This window comes from Giraffa tippelskirchi, chromosome 3 (genome assembly GCF_054371585.1).
Source record: "Giraffa tippelskirchi isolate mGirTip1 chromosome 3, T2T-mGirTip1v1.2.pri, whole genome shotgun sequence".
Lineage (NCBI taxonomy): Eukaryota > Metazoa > Chordata > Mammalia > Artiodactyla > Giraffidae > Giraffa > Giraffa tippelskirchi.
The window spans coordinates 72,350,841-72,359,589 of record NC_137277.1 but is presented as its reverse complement, the minus strand read 5'-3'; positions in this window follow the sequence as shown (position 1 = coordinate 72,359,589).

Below are 8,749 nucleotides of genomic sequence, written 5' to 3'. Positions count from 1 at the left end.
GAAATGGCAGCTTTCACATGTGAGACAACTGAATAAACAGCATCCAATCCTAGGTCTAAGATTTTAACTTAATTTTATCTCTACTCTCCTATTCTGACTGACAACAACTAGCATACATGCTACCATACTCCCAACTTTACCATCAATTTAATGGTGCTAGATGTTGAAATAAAGTATTATATTAATACATTAAGAAAAAAACTCATATCCAAACCAAAAGAAATTATAAACTGAATTCGTAATTTATTTATTAATACTTATAATTAAAAGGACTCAAAATAAAAGACAATCTGCACTTTATGATGAGTAAAGTTTCAGAGTGAAGGCACTTTATTCAACCACCATTTCTCTCCCCTCTCCATGTACATAGATGTCTCCATATAGATTACATATATATTATGTATATAGCTACTTAAGAATTATTCTGAAGAAACTTAAAAAAACAGCAAATAATTGTTAAAATTATTTTGTAAATAAGTAAAATTGTTTTATTATCATAATTAGGTAATAATACTTGTTATATGTGTAAGTGATACCATTCTCAAAAGATCATGTCTTTAAGACACAACTGTCATGTCAACTGAATATAGGTTCATAAATTCTATTGGGGGAGATTATGACAGTAACAGTATTCGCACTTTTATTGAAATTACAAAGGGAAAGCACAGATTGCCAAACAGAACTTTAGTCTAGCTGGAAGACATTTGTTTTTGTATCTGTCAGTTAAGACATCAAAAACATTTTTATAGCCAGGTTACTATCCCATATATTTGCTTCATCTCTTAAAAGTATTTTACAGGGGTAATATTTTGCAAATATTAAATAAGGGAATTGTTCCCCTCCAAATTACATTTTGAAGCATATTTCCCAGGAAAGAGGGAAGTGGTTAGTGCTAGAAAGTCACTGATAAGTCATTTGAATTACATGAACTAAGTTTTAGGCTCTTTAGCAATACAATTTGATTATAAAAGATAGGAATTAAAAAATTATTATAACCTCGGATTAAGATATAAAAAACGGAGCCTAGAGTATTAGGCCTGGGAACTGTATGAAAGAGAATGCCCTGAGTGGGTAGGAAGAAGAATAACAGAAGTCAGTGGAAAGTCAGCTACCAGTCTCAAAAGGGTGAGTGTGTATGTTGGGGTAAGTATGTGGAGTAGGTAGAGGGATGGACTGAAACAATGAGCTGGGTTTATGAAGACTAAGAACACCTGTGTGTGTGTGTGTGTGTGTGTGTGTGTGTGTGTGTGTGTTTGTGTGTGTAGTATGCTTACTTCTGGAATAATGTTAGGGAGGTACAGGCTAGTAGGAAACTTATGCTTCTGGCTTAGGGCCATAACACATGATAAGCAATATGCAGAGGTGCCAGTGGAAGACAGGTAAATGAACTGGATGTAATGCCCTGATTCTCAAGGGGGTGAACATATTCAATGAACATAGGAATCTGTGTTTACCTCTAAAGAATGGGCACAAAATAAAGACAATGTTAATGAATGCAGAAATCAATGACCTCAAGATTGGAAGGAACCAGAACCAAGAACTCTTGTGGGAAGCACAACATGATAACTTCTATTAAAATAAATCAATAGGTCCAGCACAACTCAGTGGTTCCCAACAGGTGATCAACAGTGGCCACACTGCAAAAATGACCAGCAAGAGTCTAGGAGACACTGTATAGATTGAAGGTCTCCATCTTTTGTCATCAGACACAAGGTCATATAAGCTTCACTTTCCTCAAACACTCATGTAATTTGTGGAGAGAAATAGGGGATGGGTAGAAAACTGAATTGCTAAGCATTTTACCCTTAATAGTGACCAAGGTACTTTAACATTCCTCTTAGCTTGACTAAACATAAGTCAGATTTCTTCCAGACTTTAGGTCCCTGACCTCACTTTTCTTAGAGCATTTACTTTAGAAAATGTTCAGTTGTAAATTTTTTCACTGCCTTTTGAGATACAGATTTTCTCATAGTTTTACAACCTAGTAATATCTTTCTCAAGAACCTGCTAGCCATCCTTTGAAATAGAATCAAGAAAGATATTGCTCCTATCTCCCAGTTTTTGAGGCAATGTGGAGCTGACCTTTGATAATAAATGGCCTAATCACATTAACCAATCTCATCTGAAGTACCTCTGATACTTTCCTTCTATCTCACCGAAGTCCCACCTTTGTTGCAATATAGTTGAGGTCAGATTCTCTCCCTTGTCTGTTTTGAATAGACTTCTTTGCCTGTTTACTCTGCCAGTGCAATTTTTCTTTGGTGATAGATAGCATTTATCTAAAAAACTTTATTAAAAGAGACTAAATGAGTTTACTAAGTCCCGCTCCCTTCTCTAACCCCAACCCAGTGACTAGGGGAATAGTGGCTAGCAAAGATGATTGGATCATTTATAGAGAAAACATACCTTGATATTTTGCATATCCAACTCTAATATAAATAATTTGCAACCAACTATGAGTGGGATTGATACTTTTAGTTTAAGATAATGTCAAATCCTTTTCAGCCTGAAAAGATTATGAAATTAATAAAAAAAATTAAAAAGGTTTCAATTTCTGACATTAAAGCAAACCAGAGAGGGATGACCAGATATGGAACAACAGGCTGGTTCAAAATTGGGAAAGGAGTACATCAAGGATGTATATTGTCACCCTACTTATTTAACTTATATGCAGAGTACATCATGCAAAATGCTGGACTGAATGAAGCAGAAGCTGGAATCAAGACTGCCAGAAGAAATACAACAACCTCAGATATACAGATGATACCACTCTAGTTGCAGAAAGCAAAGAGGAGCTAAAAACCTCTTGATGAAGGTGAAAGAGGAGAGTGAAAAAGCTGGCTTAAAACTCAACATTCAAAATCTTAAGATCATGGATCTGGTCCCATCACTTCATGGCAAATAGATAGGGAAACAATGAAAACAGAGAAACTTTATTTTCTTGGGCTCCAGAATCACTGTGGATGATGACTGCAGCAATGAAATTAAAATATGCTTGCTCCTTGGAAGAAAATCTATGACCAACCTAGACAGCATATTAAAAAGCAAACATATCAGTTTGCTGACAAAGGTCCGTATAGTCAAAGCTATGGTTTTTCCAGTAGTCATGTATGGATGTGAGAGTTGGACCATAAAGAAGGCTGGGTGCTGAAGAATTGATGATTTCAAACTCTGGTGCTGGAGAAGACTCTTGAGAGTCCCTTGGACAGAAAAGAGATCAAACTAGTCAATCCTAAAAGAGATCAACTCTGAATAGTCACTGTTAGGACTGATGCTGAAGCTGAAGCTCCAATGCTTTGGCCACTTGATGTGAAGAGTAGACTCATTGGAAAAGACCCTGATGCTGGGAAAGATAGAGGGCAAGAGGAGAAGGTGATGACAGAGGATGAGATGGTTGGATGGCATCACTGACTCAGTGGACATGAGTTCAACTCAGTGGACACTGGGAGATGGTGAAGGACAGGGAAGCCTTGGTTGCTGCAGTTCATGGAGTCACAAAGAGTCAGATACGACTTAACGACTCAACAACAACAACCAGAGAGGGATGAGAGAGGCAGAATTCTAAGAATGACCCTGGTGACCTTTGCCCTTGCATAATTCCCTCTCTTGTGAATATGTCATATGGCAAAAGAGATTTTGCATGTGTAATTACGGTTACTAATCAGTTGATTAAGTTAATAAAAGGAGATAATTTGGGTTATTCTAATCTAATCACACAAGTCCTTTAAAAGCAGAGTTTTCTTTGGCTAGTGGCAGAAGAAGAGGCTAGAATTGAAAGATGATTCTGTTGCTGATCTTGCAGATGAAGGGGCCCATGTGATAAGGCTGGGGTGGAGACAGCTCTAGAAAAAAACAGCAGCCTCTGACTGATAGCCAGAAAAGAAATGGGGACCTCAGATCTATAGCAACAAGAAACTGGATTTTGCCAACAACCTTAATGAGGTTGAAATCAGATTCGTCCCCAGAGCTTCCAGATAAGACCACAGCCTAGCTTGATACCTTGATTTTGGCCTTGTAATATCCTGAGCAGAGAACCTAGTCAGGCCTGCCTTGACTTTTGATATACAGACCTGCAAACTAACAAATGGGTGTTGTTTTAAGCCACTGAGTTCGTGGTAATTTTTTCACATAGCAATAGAAAATGAACTGGCAAATTTCAAAAAACTACTAGAACATATATGGATGAAAAGTGCTGACTGAGGAAAGGAGGGTTAAATGAAGGTATGAACACAGAACAGTTTACTCCTTGTTATCTGCCACCATTGGGTTGGACAACAGAATCACTGATTCTAAGCATAAATAATTTTATCATAGCATATGTTAGCTTACAGAATATTTAGAAAGGCTACAGAATCAAAGTTTGATCCCACACTAAAGTGAGACACTCAGGAAAGCTGTTCACTACATGAGATTTTTCCAGTGGAAATCCCTCCTAGTCACTCTAGAAGCTAGGGATAAAATATAGTACCCCTATTATTATCGCTACAGGAAAACTAAAGGACTTTTAAACTGTGATTGCTAGTTGGGTTGTGTGGTCTCAAAAACTTCATGTCTGCCTTTCAAGTCTTGGCAGAAGCTAGTCATGTTAGAGGCGAAAAGAAAAAAAAAAAAAAGAAAATCTCAGAAATACAAAAAGGGGATATTACCAAACTGGAGAGCTACCAAAATGGGAAAGAGCGAAGAGAGTAAAATGGTTTAGTCAGTCCAAAGGAGCAATCAGAGAATAAGAAAGAGCTTTTGTTTGAAAAATGACTGTCAAATTAAAAAATTCAATAGAATTTTTGAAAGATGAAATCAATGATCCAGAATATAAAGAAGAAAGAAAGCAACTGATAAATATTAAAAAGAAAGAAGATTAAGATGGATAAATTCAGACTACTAAGATTTCCAAAGAGAAGAATGAAAGTGAGGAAATTATCAAAGATATAATAAATATAATGAAAGCTATTTCCTAAAACAAAGGGGGACAATATACCTTCAAGTGGAAAGAGCTTATCAAGTGCTGAGTCAGATGAGTGAATGACCTAGATATGTGGTTAATAAATTTCAGAACATTGGAGAGAATGAGAAAAATCTGTTCACATAATGGGAAAAATAGGTTCAAAGAGGCAAACATTAGATAAGCATCAAATTTTTCATTTACATCAGGTGATGCTAAAAGACAGAAGTTCTGAAGGAAATGTCACCAACACTAGAATTTTATATCTAGCTACATTATCAAAGTAATGTAAAGACACATAGGATTTAGAAAGCTTATCTCTCATGCATAATTAATAAATAAGGGACTAGAAGATATACACCAGGGAAAACAGGGTTGCTTAAATTTGTATTTATGTATTATTATTGTTTTTTTTGCTTAATTTTATGCTTCAATGGTTTTATTAATCAACACCTGTCCTTTTATATCCCAGCTTATTGTGTGATTCACCAGTTACTTGAGACAACAAACTCTCTTGCTTGAATTAGCTTGAGTGAGTCTCTGCTTTTTTGTTACAAATGAAGTAACTTTTTTAATAGCTAAAATGAGGCTCTTTAATAGCTTCGTGTTTGTGGAAATGTAGAAGAAAGAACGGATCTCAGGCATAGAATCAAAATGCCTTAGGTACTAGACATAAATGGATGCTAGGAAGAGGAAAGAGTCAAAGATGAGTCTCAAACCCTTGTGACAGGTAACACACAAGAAAAAATAGAGTTGGGCAGAAAGATCTTGAGTCCCAAATTAAACATGTCAATTACAGGTTAAGAGTGCAGTGCTTGTGAGACGTTTGATGAATATGCATATTAAAAAGTTGGATACATTAGTTTGGACTCATCTTAATGCAGTATTCTCTCACCCCACAGAAATAAGACTAGATTGTCATGAAAATTTTTGATATTGAATTATTTATAACAGGATTTTGACAATGATTTGATTGGCAAATTGACTTAATAAGAGTACATCAAACTAATACAGCAACATGCCATTATTACTTAAGCTTTCATTCTTTTAAAACAATTGTATTATTTTAATACATACTATTTGGCTTTATACTTTGAGCAGAATTGTAATTCATAAAACTTGAATATTTTATTCATTTGATAGTATATATTTTTTACTGTAAGTCAATAAATCATAATCCTTTTAAATACAGAAGTCCTTTGTGAATTTTTTGGGTTAGTATTAGCTAGTTGCCAAAGGACTGAGCAATTCTGAACCACCAATAAAATTAAGTTTCTAGAGGCACAAACTTGAGGAACCAGTCATGAGCTTATGATGTCTCCAAGGTGATTTATTAACAGGTGCAGATGTGGACAGCTGGACTCTGTAGATACCATCTTTAGTTTGGCTTCACTGAAACATTTATAAACTGATATCTGAGTATATTTTGGCTTTCCTTCTCAGTGCCCCAAGTGGTTAAAAAAAAACATTAGCTGAAGAGAATGTAAGGTTGCTGCTTGGTAAATGAAATATATGACTCTAATTAAGCTACCTTCCAAAACCCCAGTGAAGTTATAGCCTAGGAATGTTTTAAAAGGAATGAACCCAGAAGTACAAAAGGATGACAGTGGACACAAGAGCAACATAATTTTGGAAAATGGTAGGTGTCATAACAAACTGGTGATAGATGTATATTGAACCTCTGTTGCAAAAGGTGAGAACCAGTCTAGTTTACCTTGAAGAATTCCAAAAGAGCCTAAGAATAAATGAGATCAAGTACCTCTGGAAGGTACAGTGAAATGATGTTCTAAAATACAGAAAATTGATTAAAAGCTGCTTAGGAAGAAGTGAAATCCCTACGTCCCCTTCCTCATACTGAACAATTAGACTACTTCCTCCACTCAGGTAAATTGGCAGAGATTTATTTTCTGCAGAAGGTAAAAACAGAAGGGCTCTGCACTGGGAGAACCTGAGAATAATCAAATTGGTAGTATCGTACTGAAAACAGAGGTATTAAGTAAACATATATGTATTAGAGGCTGAATTTCAGCCCCTTACTCTAACCACAACTCAATCACTATTGTTGGACATTTACATTCCAAGAAGAAAGAAGGAAGAGTCTTGAAAATCTTCCCCAAAATGAAAGACGTAAACATAGACAACAGGGCCTCCCCATTGATGATGACATAGAGTGGCCAGATCACTTGAAGTACTCGTTACAGTCAGCAAATTCCACCTGCATACTCAGCATTTCAGGAGTCTTCTCCAGCACCACAGTTCAAAAGCATCAATTCTTCAGTGCTCAGCCTTCTTTATGGTCCAACTCTCATATCCATACATGACTACTGGAAAAGCCATAACTTTGACTATATGGACCTTTGTCGGCAAAGTGATGGCTTTGCTTTTTAATACACTGTCTAGGTTTCAGAGTTGGTTTCCTTTAGGATTGACTGGTTTGATCTCTTTGCCTTTCAAGGGACTCTCTAGAGTCTTCTCCAGCATCACAGTTCAAAAGCATCAATTCTTTGGCATTCAACCTTCTTTATGGTCCAACTCTCACATTTGTACACAACTACTGGAAAAACCATTGCTTTGACAAAGTGATGTCTCTGCTTTTTAACATGCTGTTTAGGTTTTTCATAGCTTTACTTCCAAGAGCAAGAATCTTTTAATTTCATGGCTGCAGTCACCATCCTCAGTGATTTTGGAGCCCAAGAAAATAAAGTCTGTCACTGTTTCCATTTTTTCCCCATCTATTTGCTATAAAGTGATGGGACCAGATGCCATGATTTTTGTTTTTTGAATGTTGAGTTTTAAGCCAGCTTTTTCACTCTGCTCACTCACCTTCATCAACAGGCTCTTTAGTTCCTCTTTGCTTTATGCCATAGGGTGGTGTCATCTGAATATCTGAAGTTGTTGATATTTCTCCCTGTAATCTTGAATCCTGCTTGTGCTTGATTCAGCCCAGCATTTTGCATGATGTACTCTGCATATAAATTAAATAAACAGGTTGACAATACACAAAGGAGTGATATACTCCTTTCCCAATTTTGAGCCATTCCATGATCCATGTCTGGTTCTAACTGTTGCCTCTTGACCTGCATACAGGTTTTGCAGGAGGCAGGTAAGGTGGTCGGGTATTTCTATCTTTCTAAGGATTTTCCACAGTTTGTTTTGATATACATAGTCAAAGTCTTTAGCATAGTCAATGAAGCAGAAATAGATGTTTTCTGGAGTCTCTTGCTTTTTCTATGATACGATGGATGTTGGCAATTTGATCTCTGGTTCCTCTGCCTTCTCTAAATCCCGCTGGTACATCTGGAAGTTCTCAGTTCACATACTATTGAAGCCTAGCTTGAAGGATTTTGAGCATTGCCTTGCTAGCATGTAAAATTAGTGCAATTGTGTAGTAGTTTGCAAATTCTTTGGCATTGCCTTTCTTTGGGTTTGGAATGAAAACTGACCTTTTCCAGTCCTGTGGCCACTGCTGAGTTTTCCATATTTGCTGACATATTGAGTGCAGCATGTTTATAGCATCATCTTTTAGGGTATAAAATAGCTTGGCTGGAACTACATCACCTCCATTAGCTTTGTTTGAAGTGATGCTTCCTAAGGCCCACTTGACTTCGCATTCCAGGATGTCTGAGTGATCACACCATCGTGATTATCTGGGTCATGAAGATCGTTTTTGTGTAGTTCTTCTGTGTATTCTTGCCACCTTTTCTTAATATCTTCTGCTTCTGTTAGGTACATATGGTTTCTGTCCTTTATTGTGCCTATGTTTGCATGAAATGTTCCCTTGGTATCTCTAATTTTCTTGAAGAGTCTTTC